General features: G+C 45.0%; 1 protein-coding gene across 2 annotated transcripts in view; it reads left to right on the top strand.

Annotated features, from left to right (window-relative positions):
* Positions 1 to 12,327, top strand: part of ABTB2 (ankyrin repeat and BTB domain containing 2) — a 111,233-nt gene that overhangs the window by 80,024 nt on the left and 18,882 nt on the right. The window lies entirely within an intron of this gene.

Below are 12,327 nucleotides of genomic sequence, written 5' to 3'. Positions count from 1 at the left end.
ACTTTCACCTTCCTGCTGTTGATGGGACATCTCAGCAGTGACATTTAGATAGAAAAAAATTACTTTTTGACAGAGCCTGTGCAAGTGGGACTCCTTCTGTATGTGCTCCTGGTATTTTAACTGAAAGACTGAGGGGAGATCCAGGATGAAGGATTTATGGACTGTTAAAGGGAATGGAATTAAACCAAGTCAGGCTGAAGTCAGGATGTGACAGACACTAGTTATGTTCCTGGAACATTCCTGCCCTTGCCTGACATTACCCATTTATACATCTCATAATTTTTTTAATTGTTAATTTCTTTCTAGTTCAAAGATTGCAGAACTGGAACGTGGGAGATGACCTTGGCAGGAGTGGAGGGAGTTAATTGCAAACCCCGAGGATCGAATTCATCCAAGTGCAACTGCTGTAGCTGGCAGTGCTCTCTGAATTAGATCATTTTCCCCCTCTCTTTTATGTTTTTTGTATAAACAAACACTGCTCAATTTTATTTTTTTTTTAATTCTGCATATCTCACACCTGGGACGGCCCAGCCTTCCCTCCCCATTGCTGGCTGGAAGCAATTTGTAGTGTTATTGTTGTGTTTCCAGAGCAGCTCCTGTATCTTCTGATCTCGCTGTTTTGCAGCAGGGGTGGGGTACAAACACAGATTATTGAAATTCTCTGCCAAACTGCGAGGAGAGGAATCTCACTGTGTGTGAAGTGGAGCAGCACAGTGGTCCTGGGCAACCTGCTGTAGCTGAGCTTGGCTTTGAGCAAGGGGTTTGGACTGAGTGATCTTCACAAGTGCCTTTCCACCTCAGCTCCCGTGGTTCTCGTTCCAGTATTTGTCCTTAGAGTTGTTTTACATCTTTCCTCTTGGTAACTTCCCTCTCATCCATGGGTATCAGCACCTCGTTTCCTAAAACTGGTTCTTCACAGACAGCTTTTGACAGCCTTTGTCCTCTCGGTCACAAAACAGATGTTTGAAAAAAACAAACCCACATTTATTTTCTTCTTGCACAGCCATTTTTCCAGTGATGTGTGGGAATCCCCAGAAAAGGCTGTCACTGACCTAAGCCATTCCTGCTGAGAGTCCCTGCTTGTCAGGATGACTGAGAAGAGGACGGATGATCAGTGGCTGTCTGGTTCAGCAGTGAGGAGATGACAGCCACTGTGTGTGTGTGTGTGTGCTACACCCTGCAATTACTGTAACTACAGCTGCAGTCATTACTGCACTGTAAAGATGCCCACGTTGAGCTCTTGGCTTCTGCTCTTGAGTTTCCATCTGTTCAGATAAAAAAGAAGGTGTAAGAAAATGAGAGCCTGGCAGTTCAGCTGCCTGGAATCTCCGAGCTGGTGCACCCAGGAATCCTCAGTGCCTGCAGGCACCCCGGGCTGTGTATTGTTTGTTGTTTGCTGTTCGTGATGAGCAGCAACCTGGCATTAAAAATGAAGGGAAAATAATGCAGGGAAACCTAAAACAAAACTATCTGAGCGTTATAGAAACACAGAAATAAGTAGGGCAGTGTCTTCTGGCTTCTTTTTTCACCTTTTGGACGGTGACTTCTATTGATACAGTAGAGGACTGACTGAGCCTACATTTCTCTGCTTGATTCTTGCAGGTTTGCTGTCTTTTCCTATGAGCCTGTCTCCATTTTTCCTTAAATAGATCCTTGAAGACAGTACTGTGATCCCAACATCGTGCTCCTGTACTGATATACCCAAAAAGCAGCAACGCCGTGGATGAAAAGTTCTGAGCACGTAGCAAAGAACAGCGATGGTCACAAGCCAGCAAGTTTCTCCTTTTTCAGTAATTGCTGTTTCCAATTGAAGTTAATATTGTTTCCTATTGGGCTAAATTGCAGCCCTTCCCTTGCAGGACTTGCCTGTTTCCTGAGGAAGGAGTTAGCTGGGGCTTTAACAAAGGCCACGCTAAATAAATACAATTGTGAGGCTTTGCTGCACAGCAGCCAGGGCTGGCAGGTTGTTGGGGGCTTTGCTGCTATTGTTCCTGTAACACAGAGCTGGGAGCAAAGCTCCTCTGAAGAGGGAATGTTTCTGGGTGTAATTTATGATAACAGCAACTCTGACCTGGTGGAGATTAGAACTGAGCTTTCCCTGGGGTGATCCTAGATTGGTGTGGCTCTGCTTGGTTTCCTTTTTGAAGGAGTTCCCTGTCCCATACCTGTGAGTGCTGTGCTGCCATGACCTCACAGTCCCTTACAGAGCTCGAGTGCTCTGCTTTAATCACATGTTTTTACAGTAACTGCTGAACTGGCTGTTTGAAAAAGCACGTCTGCTCTGCAAGACAAATCCTATTCAAATGAGCTGCATGTCTGAGCTGATTCAGCCCTGGTTTGTGGATTCTTCTGGGGCTGAACCACCTGGTGTTGGTAGCACGGGTGCTGGTCTGACACATTTGCTGAGAGAGGAGAGAGCGAGCTGTGCTTTGGTGCTGCTGATCTGCAGTGATGCTGCTGAAAGGGGCACTCTCAGGCTGGAGCCAAACTACTGATAGCTTGAGTTCCACTGAGGAGTTTGTACCTGGGGGTCTTTCTTCCATGCATTAGAAAGTGTATCATCATGGCCAGAGGATAGAAGAGGGAGACAGGAGCTGGAAAGTTTTATTGCTGGAAAACTCTGCTACTGTAAGGAATTCAGTTAATGATTCCTCACCCCTTTGGCTTCCTTGAGGAATGGAAAAGATCCCTCCAGAGAAACTTCTGGGGCTCTTCTGAGACAGGTGCTGCAGGACTGGAGACCTTTCCAGTAGGAAAGGATGAGTTGTTCATGGTGCAGCACCAGAGGGTGGTTAATTAGCTGAGAGGAGCATGAGCACATTAGCATGAAATTATAACAGGACTAACATAACCTGTATCTGGCTGTAATTACACTGCTCCCAGCAGCCAGACTGTGTGATTAAGAGTTCCCTCTGTGCAGCTCTGCACTGTGCCAGGTAGTCAGTGCTGAGCTCCCTGTTGGGGCTGCCAAATTCTTCAGGAAGGATCTCTCTGAAGAGCTGGTGCATGAGAACATCACAGAAACATATGTGCCTTTAAATGACTTTCCATCTGGGCATGCCATTCTTCCTCACACGAGAAGTTACAGTACTTTAATTAACTCACTTTGGGACCACTTCTAGTCTGCTGAAGTGTCTGTCTTGAGACACTTAATATGCTTAAGGATAAGTGGCCAAACTGGCTTAATCTGGGAGCAAAAGGGCATTTGCCCCAGGACAGTGAAGTGCACAGTTCTGGCTGTTTACAGCTTTAGTCACACACTCAGGGCTCAGAGATCCCTCCTGTGAAGAAAGGCCAATGAAAACCAGTTTATTTCTCAAATAATTTTGTTTCTTCAGTGGTTTTTTTTTTTTTTGAGGAAAAAACTCTGGGAAGAAGGATGTTTTCCACATCTCATCTTTTTTTTTTGGTGTTTGGAATGCAGAACTCTGGGTGCTGATAGAAAGGTTCATTCAGGCAACAGGTACTGAAGTGTAGAGCAGCTGAAGATTTTGAGTGATAGTATTTTTCTCAACAAGCTGGAAAAGAACAATTGTGCACATTGCACTTGGCACTAGAATCAATGCACTTTCAGCTTTGTCATTTTGAACATCTCCATCATTTCTGTTTCTGTGGTTTTAGATCTGCTTCCTGGCAGCAGGGGGCTGAAAAGAGAACGAAAATCCTTGTAATTTGGTATTAGAAACCAAAATTATTGTTTTGTCGTGCTGGTCATTGGCTGAGGAGGCAGCTGGAGCTGGAAACTCCTCCGTGCTGCTGTGGTAACCACAGTGCTGCCCCCTCTGCAATGGTCAGCAGGAACCAGGCTGGGCCTGTTGCAAGAACAGGTTTTTGGGTGTGGATAAGAAACCTTCACTCTCTCACTCCCCATCAGAATTTTTATCTAATCTATTAATATAAGGCTAGTTAAGTGTGGCTTTTTAGAGAGAGAGAGATGAGGTAACAGATAACTGTGGAGACTTGTGGGACTGTTGGGTTTTTTCATCTCCCTGGACTGCAGGTGTCCTGGGTGTAAACAAACACTGCTGGGTCTTATTCAACCATCTTGGCACAAAATCTGCAGCTGGGTTGTTCAGAATGCATGAGATGTAGATAGGAAAGCTTGGGGAGTTGCTTTACCCAAGGTGGCAGCAACTTCTGAGCTGTGCTTTACGTGTGTCCTGTCAGCACTGACTCCTGGTTATCTACTGAAATATCTCTATATTGGGGGATTTTTATTACTTTAATTATTCTTATTTGAAATTCAGTGAAAGTTCACACTCAGGCAAAGCCAGAGGCTGCTCAGCAGCACTGCTGGTACTGAAAGCAGACTTCATAGCTGGAATTTGTGGCATCTGCTGAGAAGCACTGCAGCTCCAAACGTTGAAATGTAATGCAGGCCTGCTCTAAATTTAGGATATTTGGGAACTGAAAGAATTCGAGCTGGGCCAATTAAATCCATCCACCTATCAGAATTCCAGAGTTAAGCTGTTGTGTCTGCCATTCCCAGTGCTATTTAGGTTGAGATACCCACTGATAGGACCATGGCAATCACAAGGATAGAAGCATAAAAAGAGTTTGAAATTGGGAGATTTCACAGTATTAAACACAAAAGAGAAGGATAGGATGATTTCTAGTCTGGCATAAAAGAACTTCACTGCAGTGGTTGTTTCCTTTAAACAGGACACTTCTGTTGCTTTTATTTCTCATGTCTATACCCTTAACGGCACTCTTTATTTATTTATTTATCTAAGGCAAAATACAAACATGGATCTTATTATGCTTTCCAGTAAAAACCAGAAACAAATCAATTCTGGTAGCAAACAGAACCCCTTCTTCATCCTGCACATCAACTCTACAATATTTTAAGGCAAGAACTAAGAAACAGGAACTCCTTGAAGATTTAGGTGAAATATGTTCATTAAGCAGCTCACCACTAGGACAGAGTCATACTTTCTTGCAAAATAATAATTTAAGAAATGCCACACTGGCATTTGTTTGATCCTGCAGTGAGGTCACTCCTCCTTCTGAACTGTCATTAGTGACAGATTTGATGTGTCTTACCTGGCACTGGTGTAGAGAGCAGAGTTGTGCCTGTTCATCCACAAATGCTGCACACCGTGGGCTTGAGTGCCTTTTATTCAAGAAAGTGGACTCTTAAATTTTGGCTCTTTTTGTGAGGCCTTCTGTGATTGTAAGAGAGCAGCCAGAGACTGGGTTGTGTAATTGCACTCTGGGGTGGAGTGGGTACCTGATTTCAGAGCACACGTGACGCTCTTGTACCCATGAGAGCTCCAGAACCCATTCCTTCCACCCCCCTGTGCTGGTGTGTTCCTCGTGCCTCCACGCTCAATTAGTTTCTGGAACATCTCAGGTTCCAGGAAATGTGGAGAGCCAGAAGATTACTTAGATTTTAATGAGGGAAGCACTGACATCAGCAAGGGGGTGAGTGACGCCGCTCGAGGTCCGTGCTCACAGGAGCGTGACGTGGCACACAGTTCTTAAAAAAATAGGGTTTGATCAACTGCTTCTTAGTCCTGAAAAGGAAGGAACCATCTTTTTAACCTTGAAATGCTTTGCCTCTAGATACCAGTATTTTGTGGTTCCAAATTCCTCTTTTGAAACGCTAATTAGGTTTTGGCTTATGCTGGGAGGTAAATGGGAAACGTTCCCCCATTCATTGTGAAAACCCTTTGCTTCGGTGAGAATTGTCTTTTGTTTGACCGAGAAAGACTTTTTCAGTTCTAACTAATTAAACAGCTTTCAGTTTTCCAGAACTACACAAAAAAAATAATATTTCTCTTTCTGGCTCTGTGCTCGCACAGTTGTAACTCAGGAGCTTCAGGCGGTTTCCCCGAGCGTGGCAACGCTCTGTGTCAGGATTTTACAACCGGGCCCTGAAAGTGAGTTCAGTGATTGAATCTGGCAGATTGGTTTTGGCTCGAGAACCAGCATATGTTTTTAACATATGCACGTTGGCAAATCAGATTGAAGTCGTAACTAAAAGGCCTGTTATCTCAATCCTCCTTGTGCTGTTGGGAATTAAGTTAAATGGGCAAAAAAAATAGGGAAAGAGTCTCAGCAGTGGATAGTGAAGAACCACGCTGACCCCTGATAATCTGCTCAGAGAGAGCAAGGGTTTTTTTTTTTAGTTTGCCAGCAGAGCTGCTGGAATTCGCTGTAGGAGTTACCTCTTGGTTTTTCTGCCCGCAGGTTCAGGGCTAATCCAAGAATAGCAGCCACCCCACTCTGGCTCTGTGCCTGTGTTTGTCTCTGACTATCACCCAGCGTGCTGTTACAAGCTCCTTCCCTTCATGCATCTCGTTTGGATCCATGTCCTGCTCCAGAATGCACCAGTGTTTCCCTTTGCTGCAGGAATTGTCGTGCATGGCAGGGTTTTCCTTGGTCCCTCTCCTTGGGGTGGGTCCTGGCTACCAGGACTCCACGTGCTGGACTCGCTGGATCTTGTCTGGAGGGTGTTTGGTGCTTGCAGAGAGGGGAACCACCTTTTTGTAAGAGCTGGGAGAGGCTTAACAGGTCTGATGTGGATGACCTGGCCAGAGCCACTGTTAGAACTGTGGAGTCATCATGGAATGGTTTGTGTTGGAAGGGACCTTAAAGACCATCTCATTCAACTCCCCTGCCGTGGACAGGGACGCCATCAGGCTGCTCCAAACCTCATCACACCCTGGACCCTTCAGGGCTGGGGCAGCCACAGCTTCTCTGGGCAGCCTGTGCCAGGGCCTGCCCACCCTCACAGTCAGGAATTCCTTCCCAGTACCCCATCTAGCCCTGCCCTCTGGCAGTGGGAAGCCATTCCCCGTGTCCTGTCACTCCAGGCCCTCCCCAGCTCTCTTGGAGCTCCTTTAGGCACTGGAAGGGGCTCTTCAGTTCTCTCTGTGACCTCCTCTGGACTCACTCCATATCCCTGGAATTGCTCCATATTGATTGAGGTCAGGACTGCAGTTGGGTCCAGGCTCAGAACAGTTCATGTCCTGAACTGTTTGCAGTAGTTTGCAGCTTATGGAGAGTTTTAGGACACCGAGGAGTTGGGAGGAGCAGGAGGTGGCAGCTCCCAGTGTCCATCAGGGATCAGACAGCTCTGTGTGGGGCTGGGGGGCAGATGGGAGTCACTCACATCCTTGAGCACGTAACTATGACCAGATTGCTGTAGTTAAACTATCATGTGTATCTATATCTGCCTCTGATCATCAAGTATATACAATTTAAGTTGGTTTTAATTATTTTCTGTCCCTCTGGAAACCTTCCTTCTGCCACAGCACACAGATGTTGCAAACGTGTTTTCCTGATGAGACACATGGCACATTCCAGTGCTTGCTTTCAGCCTGAAAATGAAACCTTTGCCCTGTTGTTAAAGTTTGTAAAATATGATTATAATAAATAAACCATAGACTTGGGGGTCTTTTTTAAAAGATTCCCAGTGAGTTCCCTTCATGTGTTTTTTTAGTGAGCTCAAATCTAGTTTTGACTTTGTTCTGCACGAAGTAGAACCTGTGTGATTTGCACCTTGTTTTTAATTGTGGTTTGCAAAGGATGGGAAAGGTGTTATTTCTGTCTGTGGTTACGAGGAATGGTAGGAGAGATCAGAGCTGCCAGTTCTGGATTGAAACTATTCTTGTACCATTTTATATTCTCTGAGCAGAGGAAGCTGTGAAGGCAGATTCAGTGTAGAAAGGATCCCAATAAATATAATATTATCCAGATGGTTTTCATTCCATCCGTGTCTGACTGAAGGATGACTCACTAAACTCATGGCATATCCAAGCCAAGACCTTGGTAACTTGATAATGGTCCACTAAAATTTGAGAGCTCTTATCTTCTGAGATGGGGGCCAGCCATTGTTTCAAGGGGGTTCAGAAGAACACTTTTTGGGTCAGTTGGATGTGATTGAATTCCTTCTCCCTTTCCTCTGAAGATGTGAACTGTCTGCTTTAAAAGACGTGGCCTGTGTTGAGATGATCCTTGAACAGGATCCAGCACGGTAATTCCTGTCTTTCCTCTGTAAATGTGGGAAGTTTTAAAATTGTGTAAAATATTTTTAAATCTGTGAGGAATGGCTCATGGCTGAGGCTGGTTGTACTTTGGAGCAAAGATTTTGTGTTTTTTTTCTAAATCAGTATTTCTGTTGTTATTTTATTCACATGTAATTATATACTCTGAGATACTATTTTTTTTCCTGCTGCCTGAAGAGGGGTTTTAGTGTTTTAGATTCCAAATTATAAATGTGCCACTGTTTTCCACATCAGCATGACATGGTTTGGGTTTTGGATACTCTGTCTTGCCTCAAAGTCTTTTCCCTTCTCCAATTAATGAGACTTCACTCTGATTTATTTTTCACTCTGCTGCCATCCTTGGGATTTTTCCATCTTGGTGCAAAGTCTTAGTGACTTTGAGCTCTTCTATTTTAGGGCAAGGTGGGACTGAGCCATAGAGTTTGGTTCCAGCATTAAATTCAAACTTTAGTGCACTGAAATTTTTTTTTTCCAGTCCCTTGCAAAACCACACACTGATCTTTAAAGATTTGGGATTCTTTTCTGCAGGAGAATCTGTATATTTCCAGAAATCAAAGATGGGGATTTACTATGGACTACCCCACTCTGACTAAAAGTATTCTGATATTTACACACGTTTTGTGATGCTAAAGTTTTTGTGTTTAAAGTGTTGGCAGGGACTTACAAAGCAGCAGTTACAGATGAAGGGAAGAGAAAACTTTCCACTCAGAGCATTGAGAGGGACAGGCAGGGTGGGAGGCTGTGCATGTGTGACTCAGGACCTGCTCAGGCTGCCAAGAGGGAGGTGAATCTTGCCCTTCTCACCTGCTCCCATTAGGACAGTCATTTCTTCCCTGCTTGTAGAAGAAGGAGAGTTTTGTTTAGAAGAACAAGGCTTTTCTTTCTTGCTGTCGCTGTCGCTGTTGGCTCCTGCTTTGTTTTGCTGGAGCAAAACAGGAGGCAGTGAAAAACAGCAGGGAAAAGGTGTGGCTGCAGGGAAAATGTCTCCTTCTTGCTCCTTTTTTTCCTCCAGGTTGGATGGGGCTTAGAGCCACCTGGTCTAGTGGAAGGTGTTCCTGGATTTGGAATGAGATGATCTTAAAAGGTTTCTTCCAGCCCCAAACTGTTCTGTGATTCTTCAGCAGAGTAATCACAGGACCCTCCTGGGGACCCAGGGAGCAGGAAGGAAAGTGGCAGCAGGGCTGTTTTTTCTGGGAAAACCCACTGTTTTCACCTGAGGGAGCAGATATTCCTCAATCCTGAGAGTCCAGCTCCAGGGCATTGTCCCAGCAGAGGAGGGATGACATAATTTTCCAACTCCTCTGGAGCTTTTTCCTTTTCACATACAATTGATTTCCCTCTGCCAGAAGTGCCTGGATCCCTGCACTCTTAAAAACCCTCAGAAGAGCCCACTCTGGGGACTGGTTTCTTTGTGGTAGATGAATCACAGAACACCAGGTTGGAAGGGACCTCAAGGATCACCTGGCCCAACCTTTTTTGACAAGAGCAAGTTGGCCAAGCGCCCTCTCCAGACAAACCTAAAGGTGTTCAGTCTTGAGGAATCCACCAGTTCCCTTGGGAGATTGTTCCAGTGGCTGACTGTTCTCATGGTGAAGGTTTTCTTTCTGTGCCCAGTCAGACTCTCCCCAGGAGGAACTGGTGCCCAGGAGGTCTGTGATCCCACAGCTCCTTCTCTAGGATGCTGCACGTGATCTCCACAAGCCAGTACCTTTTTCCACGAAAAAGTTACTGTAAAATTGATATTAAACCTTTGCCAAATGCTGCTTGGCCTCCTTGGTTATGTCTAATAAAACAATGTGGTTTAGTTCAAGTGAGGGGGAAAGCCCAGAGTGAAGTCCAGTCTTTCTCTGGGCACATCTCACCCAGCTCCAGCCTGATCCCCTTGGGAATGGAGGGGCTGGCCAGTTCTAGATGGAGAGAATTTCCAAGAGCCTATGGATGGAATATTGACAGCACATGACAGCATCAGACATCACAGGGACTGTGTCCCCAGTGAGCTGCTGCAGTGTGACAGTTTCCCAAGGCTTGGATCACCTCATGTGTGGAATTTAATGAGCTGCCAAATGCTTCTAAATGTCAAAAAGACCAGAGGAAAATGGCACTTTGCAGAACGTGGCACAGACAGGAACGCAGGGACAGAAATTAATTCTTTAGCTTGCAGCATCTCCCAGTTAATTTTCCATGAAGGTTTCTCCCCTTCCCCTCCTGCAGTGTTTTCCAGACTGTGAAATGATCAGTGATTCCCTGAAGGGAGATGGATGCCCAGGTTAAGGGCCACAGGGATGAGAATTGTGCTTTATTTTCTAGCAAATGAATAATTGCATTTATTGTCTTATTGCAGTGTGACCCAGTGTTGGTGTTTTATTCGATATTTCTTCTTTCTGCTTCAGTTCTGTGACAATGCAGCTTACCTGGTGGAGTGTCAGGGAGCAAAGATAAAGCTGTTCTCGTGGGATGGAGAAAGGAAATAGCTGGATAAAAGGGCGGAGGGAGGAATAGGGAGCCCATCCTCAAGCTAGAAATTTGGGAGAGAAGTTAAGTTTTTACAGCAAAATAGCAGTTGGACTCATTACTGTCAGCCTGATAGAATAATGGGTAATAAAGAGTGAATTATCCAACTTGCACGGCAATGCCCATGGTGGGGTTTGGAAAATCAGAAGAGCATAATGAGGAGAACGTCCTCCCTGACACCCCCTTTTGCAATCCAAAACCTGTTTCCCCGTGGGCACAGGGTAACCAGGAACTCTGAGCTGTCACTTTTAAAGTCTTTGGAAAAAAATCTGTTGAGATTAAAAAAAGAAACAACAAAAAAACCCTTTCTCTTTCCCATTCCTCCCAGAGCAGGTTTTCCACATTCAAATGGCTTGTTTGGAAGCCATTTATAACCCTGGCACATGTGACTTTTTTAGAGAATGGAAATTCAGGTGTAATTTCTGGTGCAGACTCCGTGGTATTTGCTGTTGGCTGACCAGTGCCATGAGTAACAGTTCCCGAGGTTTGATGAGGGCTGGATCCACAGGGTTCTCTGTCCAGCAATGTTCCCATCGTTGGGAGTGTCAGGGAAGCTGGGATGTGGCCTAAATCTTTATCTACCATTAAAAGTGGCAGATATAATTGCTTGGAAGATGAACTTTTCCAGTGCTCCTGAGCTGTTCACCCCATCTAACTTTAATTTGTGTTTAATTCTGATGCTTTTAGCCTTCCTTGCCTGCCTCTCTGTCCTCTACAGAGTTTGAATCCCATACTGGGGACTCTCATAGAAGTATGAATAATTAATTTTGGCTCCTCCCTTAAGGACTCGAATTTAAAAATTGTAAATTGTCTCCTTTGCAGGGTTAAGTTCTGTGGAACAGGCTCTTGAAAGGCAGCTCCCAAATAATGCCTGCTGACTATTGCTGCTCTTCCCTTAGGGAGGTCACTCAGCTCTGAACTGGCGGGGCTGGAGTGATTCATCCCATTCCATTCTTTTCAGAGGAGCTACCGGGTGATTTTCAGAGTGATAAATGTACCAACCCTGATATTCCCAGTCTGTGACATAAAATAAACTGGTAACAACAGTCCTGTTAGAAACACCTTTGTCTTGGCAGTCCAGGATGGATCAGGTGCTTCAGACACCTCTGATTTTGTAGATGCTGCTTCTCCACTCAGAAGAAAAGAAGGAGAAGAGGGGAAAAATAATGGATGTGGATGCCAATGACAGTGGCAGCATTTCAGGGTGCACCTTGCATCTGGTAAAATGGGAAGAGCACTTATTTCACAGAGTGGAGTTACTGAACACCTCAAGGGTGTTCAAAGTCATAACAAAGGGAGTTCTGCTTGCGAATCCCATTATGGGTAAATGGTTTCTAACGGGCTTGGTGCTGCTTGCTCTCGCTGCTCTCACGTGAGAGTGCTCATGTGCACACACAGAGCTTTGAAAATGCCTTCCGTGGCTTCAGCTGCTTTCATTAATGCCCAAATCACTTCATATTTCCTCCTCTGTGCCTTGTTTCTCTCTGGACTTTGTAAAGGAACGGGTACTTTCTCCCCTGTTTTCTTTTAAATGCTTAAATGGAAAAGGCTCTTTTGTTTTCACGGCGTTAATAAGGTCATTACTGGAAATGGGAGAGCTGGCACTTCCCAGCCTTCCACCGGGGTGGCAGGTATCCTTGGGGAAAAATCCAGCACATAATAGATCAGTCTGGCTGTTCATTGAGAGGGTGGATGAGATATGCTGTGTATGAGAGTATTATGGTACCTGTATATTAACGTGTGGGCTCAGTATTGTTATTACCTTATTTATATCCCTTCATTGCCTTGAAAACCCTTCATGTGG

Source organism: Empidonax traillii, unplaced genomic scaffold, assembly GCF_003031625.1.
Source record: "Empidonax traillii isolate 1590-97213 ecotype Southwest subspecies unplaced genomic scaffold, ASM303162v1 scaffold733:size745334, whole genome shotgun sequence".
Taxonomy (NCBI): Eukaryota; Metazoa; Chordata; class Aves; order Passeriformes; family Tyrannidae; genus Empidonax; species Empidonax traillii.
Note: the sequence above shows the minus strand (reverse complement) of the source record. Positions and strands in the feature narration are given on the sequence as shown.